The sequence below is a fragment of the Lissotriton vulgaris genome, chromosome 4_1 (assembly GCF_964263255.1).
Source record: "Lissotriton vulgaris chromosome 4_1, aLisVul1.2, whole genome shotgun sequence".
In the NCBI taxonomy this organism is placed as follows: Eukaryota; Metazoa; Chordata; class Amphibia; order Caudata; family Salamandridae; genus Lissotriton; species Lissotriton vulgaris.
Genome location: NC_141691.1, coordinates 289,504,198 through 289,516,941, shown reverse-complemented (window position 1 = coordinate 289,516,941; position 12,744 = coordinate 289,504,198).

The window sequence follows — 12,744 nt, the reverse complement described above, 5'->3', positions numbered from 1 at the left end:
TACAGATCTCTTTTTAATGTCTTTTTAACTGAATGCTTTTATGATTTTGTATTTTAAAAATCGAATAAAGCTAAATTGAAATGAAAAGCAGAAAAAAACAGTTTTTTCGCACATTTTTCTGTGGGAAAGTGTCGCATCACCGGGCTCACACAAATTTCCTACCACCCAGTATACCCCCAGGTCCCCTGATAAAAATGGTGCCTCACTCGTGTGGCAGGCCCAAGTACCCGCGACAGGCAAGGGCCAAAAACATTTTTTGATTGGCAATGTTAATGTTGCCTCAAAATGTTTTGTGCCCTTGCATGTTGCGGGTATTTTGGCCTCCCACACAAGTGAGGCTCCATTTTATTGGGACACCTGGGGAAACGCTGGATGGTAGGAAATTTGTGTGAGCCCAGTGATGCAACACTTTTTCAGCTAAAATTGAGGTGTGCAAGGGATTCTGGGTAAGGAAACGTTGGGGATCCATGGAAGCCATACCTCCTTGGAAGCCCATGCTTGACCAGTTTTCAGAAATGCATGGGTTTGGTATGTTTTCCTAGATGGTCGCCGAGCACGGGGCCAAAAACCTAGGTGACCCCCTTGCAAAAGCAGGTGGTTTTGATATAGGCAATTTTGATGTCACCTCACTACGTTTTGGACCCTAGCCTGTCCTGGGTACTTGCGCCACCTACACAACAATCCGTTGAGTCCCCTGTACCAATGACCATGACAACTTATACTGACTTTCAGTTGACAAACCATAGATGCGGCAGTAAACTAGATGTAATTATTTCCATTTTACCCTGAACAATTGCTGACATAAGCAGCAACAACTTAAAATTGACTACATTTCCCATAAATCCTACACACACATGTCACTTCCTGTCAAACAAACATCTCCTAAAGCTTGGGGTGCTAAATCAATCATTTCCAGGCCACACATACGTAAACCCAAAGAAAACTGATGTTTTGTGGATCTCTGGTCGAGCAGACAGAGATGGGTGTTTGACACGCCTTCACAAAAATTGAGAAGGTGAGATATGCAAAAGGCGCCGCCATCAAATGTAACCCCCAGCGAGACCGCACACGCATTCACCAAACAAACCCTTTGTTTTAACCACAAAAAGTTTTTTTTTCACTCACATACCAAACACGCTCGCGAAGTAACAACGTGGATGCGCTTTTGGACACGAATGAAACAATGGGGAGAATATTGCAGAAAAGAAGGCTCACAAATAGCCTCCCAAGTAGGTCCAGAGGCAAATAAACAGATACAAAGACTGCATTATCCATGGTGACTAAAAAGCTTAATTGCACGCTCATGTTTTAACAGATAGCGCTGCTTTCGCTTGATCATTTTTGAAGATTGAGACACATGTGCCTACAAAAAGAAACGTGACCACTTGTCAGTTCCCGATAATGTCAAAATAGCAGCAAGTTTCATTGCAGCATGGTTTACATACATTATAGCGATAATATAACAATGTTGTACAAGTATATAACTCGAGACAATTGGTTTGTCTCTCCCCATTCAGGACTACAAGGTGTTCCTAAAACGCCAGAGTATTGCAATAAAAGACATAAAGAGTCTACGATAGACAGAGGTAATTAGTTAATGGACATAACCAATGTCAGGTAAAATAAAGGAGAAGGAACCCCCACTTAATTGTCCCCCCTTTTTTATCACTCAACAGGTTACCCAGTACAGTCCTGATGAAAACCCTGTGAAATAAGTAACAGGTTTGGAAACACGTCAGCTCTGTTTGGGAATTTCTTATCTATCACTCACAAAGGGCAACCAAATCAATAGTGTGCATCCGAGTGGAGTCCACTTATAAACAAAGTTACACCTTTTAGGAACCATCCCTTGTGAGACAGTCCTAACACACTTAGATATAAACAAGTAATAGATAGTACTGCTATGATAAAAAAACACTGGTGTACTGTCGTTATGTATTGTTTTTGACTGTAAGGAATTGTATGTAGTTATTTTGCCACACATCCATGTGTATATATTGTGTTTTTGAAAATTGTTTATTTTTTCTAAATGTTTTTTAGTGTGTCATGCTTGGACATTCTGAAAGCTATAAATGTTTGAAAATATATGATGTAAGCAAATTGCGATTAGAAACGTCAGTACCTGAGAATAAATATATCTAGGTACACAGTCTGCCTAAATAAAGAGCAGCAATCAAAAATCGAGAGCAGGTCATTTGTTTTTTGAATAAGTTGTGATGTCTTACCTGGTCTTGTAAGGACAAGACCCCCCTCTCCTTTAAAACCCACTCAAGTGAGGCACCATTTTTATCGGGAGACCTGGGGAAACGCTGGTTGGTGAGAAACTTGTGTGAGTCCGGTGATGCCACACTTTCACACACAAAAATGTGTGAAAAAACTGATTTATTCAGCTAAAATTGAGGTTTGCAAGGAATTCTGGGTAAGGAAATGTTGGGGGAGCCATGCAAGCCATACCACCTTGGAAGCCCCTGTGTGTCTAGTTTTCAGAAATGTGTGGGTTTGGTAGGGTTCCCTGGATGGCCGCCGAGCACGGGGCCAAAAGCCCAGGTGACCCCCCTTGAAAAAGGAGGTAGTTTTGAGATCGGCAATTTTGATGTCGCCTCATTGGGTTTTGGGCCCTTGCCTGTGTGGGATACTTGCGCTACCCACATAAATAAGCCACCATTTTTATTGGGAGACCTGGGGGAACGCTGGGTGGAAGGAAAAATTTTTTGAGAGCCCACTGATGCCACACTTTCCCTCAAAAAAATGTGTGAAAAAACTGATTTTTTCAGCTAAAATTGAGGTTTGCAAGGGATTCTGGATAAGGAAACTTTTGGGGATCCATGCAAGCCATACCTCCATGGAAGCCCCTGGGTATCTAGATTTCAGAAATGTGTGGGTTTGGTGGGTTTCCCTAGATGGTCACCAAGCAGGGGGCCAAAAACCCAGGTGACTCCCTTTGCAAAGCAGGTGGTTTTGAGATAGGCAATTTTGATGACCACTCACATCGTTTTGGGCCCTTGCCTGTCGCGGGTAATTGCACCTCCCACATAAGTGAGGCACCATTTTTATTGGTAGACCTGGGGGACCGCTGAGTGGTAGGACATTTTTGTGAGCCCGGTGATGGCCCACTTTCCTGCACAAAAATGTGTGAAAAAACAGATTTTTGCAGCTAAAATTGAGTTTTTCAAGGGATTCTGGGTAAGGAGACATTGGGGGATCCACCCAAGCCATACCTCCTTGGAAGCCCCTGGATTTCTAGTTTTCAGAAATGTGTGGGTTTGGTATGTTTCCCTAGATGGCCGCCCAGCAAGGGGCCAAAAGCCTTGGTGACCCCCTTTCAAAAGCAGGTGGTTTTGAGATAGGCAATTTTGATGTCGCCTCACTACGTTTTGGGCCCTTGCCTGTCACGGTACTTGTGTACTTGTGCCTCCCACACAATTGAGACCTCCCACACAATTGAGGCACCATTTTTATTGGGAGACTTGGGGGAACGCTGGGTGGTAGGAAATTTGTGTGAGCCCAGTGATGCCACACTTTCCCACACAAAAATGTATAAAAAACCGATTTTTTCAGCTAAAATTAGGGTTTGCAAGGGATTCTGGGCAAGGAAACGTTGGGGTATCCATGCAAGCCATACCTCCAAGGAGGCCCTGGGTGTCTACTTTCCAGTAATGTGTGGTTTTGGTAGGTTTCCCTAGGTGCCTGCAGAGCTTGATTTCTTTTATCTAGGAACCCGATTCAATATTATGACTTTTTGCCCCTATACGGCTATAATCAATAATATCCCTATAATGGCATAATAATCAGAACCATATTTCAGTAAATCGCCCCTGCAGTCCAAGGCACGGCAAAAGCTACTTCCTTGGATTCCTAGAGAGCACACCGAGTTCTTTTGACACACCAAACCTCCAGCAACCTGGGAAAGCCCCGCTTGCTTTGTTTTGATTTGTAAAAGAACTCCTGCGAGCACTGTAAGAACGGCCAGTTCTTAGTGACATCTTTATATGTCTTATGTCCAAACCTTACGTCAAACTCGGCACCTTTCAGGTATAAATATACCAACGTTGCCTTAAGCAAACACACGGTGGTGATTCTGGAGCAGAGCAGCTAATCTACTTTCCGAGAGCCCAGCAGAAGCGAGAAGCCCACCGACGCCGCCCCTCCTATTTGACACGCTGAGAAAGACGCTGTCTTTTCTCCTGCCGAGAAAATCCAGCTCCGGCGTTTCCAGCCTACCCTCGCGGGTGACTGGAATATCGAGTCCTGAGAGGGAGATACCAGACCTCCTAAATTCTATTCCCAAGGTACAGTGCTGACTAAACCCATAGAGAGAATTCTTGAACAGATCCTTGGCAACAAACCTACTTAACTTAAACTGCTACTTACTTACTCCTTCCCACATATTAGGCTTAGGTCAGGTACACCGGGATAGGCATAGTTTAGAAGCACCAGTTGAGGACGTTAGCCTATGTATATATGTATATATATTTAATCCATTTTAAAGTGTCTCATAGCTAAGAAACCATAGCAATGCTTTTACAGTATTATTTCATAATAGTCCTTTAACTGTACGTACTTTACTTTACATTAAGTATTGCAATTGTGGCAATTCATTTCTCTTGCATGAGAAGGAAGACTGCTCAATAAATAATACCTTTTATTGAAAACGCCTGTCTCTCTATTCTCTGCACCCTGGTGAAATTAAATATGCACAACTGACTGAGTGAAATAGCTGTGTATTGTTTCACACGACTCTAGAGATTGACTCTTTTTCTGAGGGAGCAAAGTTGTCATGTTTATGCAGTTGTCGGAACCTGAATCCCTTCTTGTCTGAGCCAGGGAAGCTGATCACTCCTATTCATTCAAAAAAGTTTCCAGTGACCTCTGAGCTAGCTGGCGCAAACCTAAATTAAGTCTAACATAGTCAGTAGAGACCTAGAAGACCTCAGTCCTACGTCTACCCTGCTGTTTATGTTACTCCAATGCGCAGGGCCCATAGGGAAAATAGGAACTACACTACAAGCTAGGGTTCACAAACTACAGCTAGGCACTTTGCCAAAAAAGGGTCATTTTTCACTGCGAAATTGATGTATGACCATGTTGCGTTTTGCACGGTTTCATGTTGCAGGCACTAGGCTGACCCACAAAGTGAGTTACCATTTTTCTCGGAAGACTTTGGGGAACGCGGGTGTGTAGAAATTTCTGGATCCATGCAGATTCCAGAACTTTCCACCACAGAAATGTGGGAAATTTGGTTTTTTTTTTTACAATTTTTTAGGTTTGCAAGGGATTCTGGGTAACAGAACCTGGTGGGAGGCAGTCCAGTCACCCCATCCTGGATTCCCCTGGGTGTTTAGTTTTAAAAAATGTATAGGTTTGCTAGGTTTCCGTAGGTGCCGGCAGAGGTAGGGTTAAAAAAATACAGCTAGGCACTTTGCAAAAAAAGGGTCATTTTTCACTGCGACATTGAGGTGTGACCATTTTGTGTTTTGCACTGTTTCCTGTCGCAGGCACTAGGCCGACCCACACAAGTGGAGATTTTTATCGGGAGATTTAGGGTAATTCAGATTTGTAAAGCAACTGTTATTACTTATTGATTTTTGATGCATTTCTGCCTTCCAACTGAAAGACATTGTGTAAAAAAGAAGTCATTTTGAAAAATGACCAATAATTCTCATGCTAGTATGAGTATTCCCAATTTTGAAAATGTGAAAATATGTACTGTTTCTAAACTTTATAATTTGTTCCCATTTCAGAAATACATAGGTGTCTTTCATCCCGATTTTTCCACGTATACATTTTCACACAATACTTGCTATATAACCGGTACATAATAAAAAGCCATTGCAAATTGCTACTCAGTTTTTGACTCTGGGTGTGCATGGTTCTTCGTGAACCTACAAGTCCTATTTATCCCCACAACCAGAAAGGTCCAGCGGATGTAACAGTATATTGCTTTCAAAGAGCTGTAATAATTGCAAGATGGTACAGGTAAAAACGTTGAGACAAAAGGCTATTTTTTCCAACTAATTTTCAATGTTTCCAATATTTAACTGTTAGTTTCTATAAAGAAACCTTGATGGGTCTACACAAATGACCTCTTGCTGAATTCAGAATTTTGTCTACTTCTCTAAAATGTATAGCTTTCCAGGATCGATTATTGCTTAAACACTCATGTTTACCATTAGCTGGAAGGAGGTTGAAAGCACAAAAATAGCAAAAATAGGCTATGTCCCAGAAAAATGTCAAAACTGTGTAAAAAAGGTTGGTTTTCTGACAAAAGTCTGTCACTTCCTCAAAGCTGGGAAAATGGTGATTTTTAGCCCCATAAACCCTTTTTTGATAACATTTGCAGGGAAAAACTCAGAAAATGTCTGGGCCTACTCCAAGGAAATCCTCAAACCCTGGGTACCTTTAGAATCCCCAGGATAATGGAAGAAAAGGACGCAAACTTGGCATGGATACCTTATGTGGTCAAAAAGTTACAGGGGCTTAAACACTCACTACCCCAAATAGCCAAAAAAAGGCTTAGATCAGCGTGGGAAAAGGCCTAGCAGCGAAGGGGTTAATGATCACAATGTTCTATCGTTGTCTGCATAAAAAAATACAGAAATACTGACATTTTCAGGTGGTAATGCACTTATATTTAATAATGTACAATTTAACGAAAACCTAGAACATTATTGTATTTTGAACTAGATCAACTTTTTCAATGCTACCGCCTAAAATAGGCAATCACTGCTAAATCGTTTATCTTAATTCTTGTCGCAATGCTTATTCTTTGAATGTAAGAAAGGCAGGAGATAAAAGTCCATCAATTAAAGCAGCAGATGCGCATACATCTTCCCTCCAAGAATCCTGAGAATCGTACAGTATTAAAAAACGGAAAAAAGGCCACTGGTTAGACTAATACATTATTCAGTAATTAGCAATTAGCAATAGAATACTTAAAGGAAATAATGATGTTGTGTATAATATATATGATGTGCCAGAAGGCACATTTTGGGATACAATACATAAAACATGAGAGACACTGGAAAGAACACCAAGACATACTTGTAGGAGAAGAGAACATTTAGACATAAACAAATAGTCTACATCGTGGTTGAATATTTTCCTGGCATACAGTAGCAACATTGAACTTTATGTGAATGTAATAACATTATTTCTACATGAAATGTAGAAAGAATTGGACTCAAATATGACTTGAAAGGCTGTGATGTGCTATCGTTTTTACTTGCCTGGTTTTTATGTGTGATAAACACATAGACAGCCCATACATAGCGAAGAGCTTTGTTGTTACAATTTTCTCCACAGGCAGATCCAAATCATAAAATATGTGTGAAGCTGTTTGTCTTCCCCCAGTTTGATCCTTGGAGTATGGTTGATCCTTGAAACAGAAGATATGACAAAATAAGGGGTGATTCGTCATGAATAACTCCTGACCTGACGTGACCCTGGTCAGTGAAGGTCGCTCCACCCGCCGCGCGTCTCCCCCTGAGTGTGCCCGGTCTCCCTGCGTGCCCCTGTGGCATAGGTTTGTCTTTCTCTTCCCTGTGCCCTGATATGTGTTCTTGGTTAATTTGTTGTTCCCTGCGATTGTTCTGCCGTTTTTCGCTTCCTTGTGCCCCTGTTCTGTACTCTTTGCTCCTTGCCCTCTTGTGACCGCTTTCCCGCCAGTACCCCCTCCCCACTCCCTGCCGCTGCTCCCCTGCGGCCCGCTCCCTTCTTCCTCTGTACCCCGATCCCCGCGCCACCCCGCTCCCGCCTCCCGCCTCCCAGATTCTCCTCTCTCCCACCGCACCACATATGGCGGAGTCCATGCGTACGCGCAGCGGGTGCGCCGATTGTGCGCCGAAGGCGTGCCAAAGGCAAGCCTGTCTGCGCCCATCCGTGCCTGGACCGCGCCCAGTGCCAGGACCCCTGGCCTCCGCCATAGCCAGACCACATGACGGACCTATGACGCCGCCACCCTCCATGCACTCAACGCCGGCCAAACACCCGCCTGCTACCAAGCCACCCCGAAACGCACCCAGCGACCCTTCACCTGCCAAGCCTGCAAATTCACTTGCCTCCAGACCTGCTCCGCACCCGCCAAGCACCAGCAGCAACCACCTCAAGTGCATCCTGCTCAACACGCGCTCTGTTCATAGACACGCCGTCAAACTCTGGAACCTGCTCGACACAACATCACCAGAGGTCGCCTTCTTGAAGGAAACCTAGATGAACACCTCCTCAGCGCCCGACATCGCCATCGCCATCCCGGACGGATACAAGGTCACCCGGAAGGGCCGGGTCAACCAGACTGGAGGAGGCATCACCATCATACACAAGAACACCATCCGCATCACGACCAGCTCCGACGACACCTTCACCGCCGCCGAACACCTCCACTTCCGGAAACACACCGACCCCAAGACCACACTCAGAGGCACCCTAATCTACAGACCCCCGGGACCACGAACACAATTCAGCGAAGACATCACAGACTTCATCAGCCCGCATGCCCTCCCCTCCGCTGACTACATCCTCCTAGGGGACCTCAACTTCCACCTGGAGAACAACAAGGACAGCAACACCACCACCCTGCTGGACAACCTCGCCAACCTCGGTCTCAAGCAACTAGTGAACACCCACACCCACTACTCCGGCCACACGCTTGACCCAGTCTTCTCCTCCAGCAAGTACATCTCCTTTAGCCACTCCACCGAACTACATTGGGCTGACTACAGCTGTGTCCACTTCAGCTTCAGAAGAGCCACGACCCACCACCACCCGCAACAGGTCCCTCGCAGGAACTGTAACAAGATGACCGCTGACCAGCTCACCACCTCCCTCAGCCAGAACCCTCCTGCCAGCACAATGGACCCCAACGAAGCAGCCAGCAACCTCACACAGTGGATCACCAACTGCACAGACGACCTCGCACCACTGTGGACCCCTCCCAGCAGACACAGCAGCAAGAAAGCCTCCTGGTTCACCGACGAACTTAAGAAATCCAAGAAGAACTGCCACACCCTCGAGAAAGCCAGGCGCAACGACCAGACCACATACAACATGACTGCCCTCAAGCACGCCACCCGCAAACACCACCAGCTGATCCGCATCACCAAGAAGACAGCATTCAAAGAACGACTGGACAACAACGCCCACAACAGCAAAGAACTCTTCAGCATTGTCAAAGAGCTCCCCAACCCAAGCGCCGGAAACAACGACATCACTCCCTCGCAAAACCTCTGCGACTCACTTGCCTCGTTCTTCCACCGCAAGATCGCCGAAAGACACAACAGATTCGGCGCACCAACCTCGCACCCAACCACCTAACCAACGCCCCCCACCTCTACCATCTGCGCCTGGAAACCGGTCAGCACCGAAGACACCACCCGCACGAAGAAACACCATCCACTCCGGATCCCCAACCGACCCCTGTCCCCTCCACGTCTTCAACAAGGCCGACTCCATCATCGCCCCCCAACTCCGGGACATCATCAACGCCTCCTTCAACACCGCACCTTCCCTGGAAGCTGGAAGCACGCCAAGATCAGCCCCCTCCTGAAGAAACCAACAGCGGACCCCTCCGACCTCAAGAACTTCCGCCCCATCTCGCTCCTCCCTTTTCCTGCCAAAGTCATCGAGAAGACCATCAACGGACAGCTTGCCGCCTTCCTCGAGACGAACGGATCCCTCGACCACTCGCAGTCCGGCTTCCAAGCCAACCACAGTACAGAGACCGCCCTCATCGCAGCCACTGACGAAATCAGATCCCTGCTCGACAACAGGGAAACAGCGGCCCTCATCCCCCTGGACCTCTCCGCAGCATTCGACACTGTCTGCCACCGCACCCTAGTGAAGCTCCTCAGCAACACCGGAATCCAAGAGAAGGCACTGGAGTGGATCATCTCGTTCCTCGCCGGAAGAACGCAGAGAGTCCACCTCCCCATTCAGATCCGAGGCCACCGAAGTCATCTGCGGCGTACCACAGGGATCATCGCTCAGCCCCACCCTCTTCAACGTCTACATGAGCCCCCTCGCAGCCATCGCACGCCAACACAACCTCAACATCATCTCCTAGGCCGACGACACCCAGCTGATCCTCTCCCTCACCAACGACCCAGCCACCGCCAGAACCAGCCTACACGAAGGGATGAAAGACGTCGCCGAGTGGATGAAGAACAGCCACCTGAAACTGAACTCAGACAAGATGGAAGTCCTCATCCTGGGATCATCGCCCTCCGCCTGGGATGACTCCTGGTGGCCCCCTGCCCTGGGCACCACTCCCAAGCCAACGGACCACGCACGTAACCTGGGCTTCATCCTGGACTCCTCCCTCTCAATGACCAGACAAGTCAACGCCGTCTCATCATCGTGCTTAAACACCCTGCGCATGCTCCGAAAGATCTTCTGCTGGATCCCCACCGAAACCAGGAAGACAGCCACCCAGGCTCTCGTCACCAGCCGACTGGACAACGGAAACACCCTCTACGCCGGAACCACATCCAAACTTCAGAAAAGACTCCAACGCATCCAGAACGCCTCCGCACGACTCATCCTGGACATCCCCCGACACAGCCACATCTCCGGCCACCTGAGAGACCTGCACTGGCTCCCCATCAGCAAGAGGATCACGTTCAGACTCCTCACCCACGCACACAAGGCTCTCCACGACTTGGGCCCCAAGTACCTCAACAACCGCCTGACCTTCTACACGCCCACCCGCCAGCTACCGTCGACCAGCCTCGCCATCGTCACCATTCCACGCATCCGCAGAGCCACCGCCGGAGGAAGATCCTTCTCCTACTTGGCAGTCAAGACATGAAACTCCCTCCCCATATACCTTCGACTAACCCAGGACCACCTCTCCTTCAGGAAGCAACTCAAGACCTGGGTTTTCAAGCAGTAACAAACCCTTCTCCCCCAGCGCCTTGAGACCCTTCAGGGTGAGTAGCGTGCTATACAAATGTTTTGATTGATTGATTGATTGAATAAAGAGAGAATACAGGCTTTCAATCTAGGTAATTTAGCACAACTTTTCCCAATGGAAATGACAAGGGTCACGGTAATCAAGCAACGAGTAACAAACTGTTAAGCAATCAACATCAGCAAAGTAATTAGATAAAGCAATTTTATTCAAAGGGAGTTTAATCTTAGATTATAAAAAAATGCACTCAACTAAAAAAGAGAGCAGAACAATACCTGAAAAATGGGGATGAATGCATGGGAAAGCTCAAATAGAAAAGATAATGGGCCAGAATTAGAGTTTAGTGGATAGGGTACTCTGTTGCAAATGTGACATAGTACCTTGCTGCCAAACACCCAGTCTGCCCAAATCATTTAGAGATGGGCAGACCTTAAAGATTCTGTTGACAGAGCACCAGTTGGCTCGATTGATGGAATACTTTCTCTGACGGCCTGACGGAGTTGGGGCTGTCATCCCTATTTAAGGTTGACATTGCATTACCCTTTCATTCTTTTTGATAACCACCAGAAAATAAACTAATAGTAGGAAAAAATAATAATAACTCCCACACCCTGGGAGAAAACTCCCAGGGACTGGGGGTCAGCAGTGTTTTGTTTTTCAAAAGTAAAGTCTCAAATTCGGAGTTTGCTGTTGAAAATCCAAAATAAGACATACTTGGTGTTTAGCCATTAAAACTGATGGCAACCATAAACCAAACTTTCAGTACACTGAAATTAACTGCTGTGACATAGGACTAGCAGTCATCTTTAAATTTGGCGGGCACTGTATCCTAAGGTTTGGGGAGGCAATTCCTCCGCCATCCGACGGATATTACTCTCTCCATAACCTTTAAATCAGGCACTAAATTTGTTGCCCTATCACTTTCATTTAGACTAGGAAAAGCCCATGAGTTTGATTTAAAGTAAAAATACCCTCAACTGGGGAGTAAGGACAAGAGAAATGTTAAAACCCTATGTAGAAGTTGTTCCACTCTTTGAGCATTGAAGCTTTATGTTATGTGGATATGAGTGATCCAAAGTTGATTAGCGGTTTATATATATATAATCTTGCTTGTTGGTAATTAAGTGGTAAAGGTAACAATCTTTGGAAAATGCTTATTGTTTCTTTTCAGGATGTAGAATATGTGGCGCTGTGAAATAAAGACATTCACATACTCATTTAAAGCTTGGCAGGTGGGCCATTGGCCTCTCAGGTCAGCGTAAGCAATGTGCTCCACTCCCTGGATGTAGAACAACACAAAATATTTAGAAAATGCTACAAGGCATGTGGTGATCTTGTGCTATGGGAGGCTTTCCTCACGCATTAATGGTCCCACTATGTCCATCGGCACCTTCTCTCATCATCCAGTGGGGAAGTTTGCAAAAGTTCATTGGAAGTTTCTTGGTGCTACAACTGCTACAACGTTCCAGCATTCCAAACAATCTCTGACCAATCTTTCCACTTGCAGGTTAACACCTGCCCATCAAAATTCTTACATCATCCCTTATTTGGTTTTATTGATATCAAATTCCCTCATGTTCAAGTTCCATCAACCGCTGTCTTAGAGCCAACAGCTAAATCAACCTTGTAACCTGAAACAAATAGCAATCACCGTTCACCAGTCTCACTTGGTCCCACATGTCTTTATTACACTTGTTCTTGGTTTCAGGAGGAAATTCCACATCATAGTCATGCTCCTGAAAACAGATCGCCCACCTCTTATTCTACTCCACACTACCTCTAAATCTTTCTTTTAAATGTTTCCTTCAAAAGTTTATGATCGGTACAAACACTAAATACTG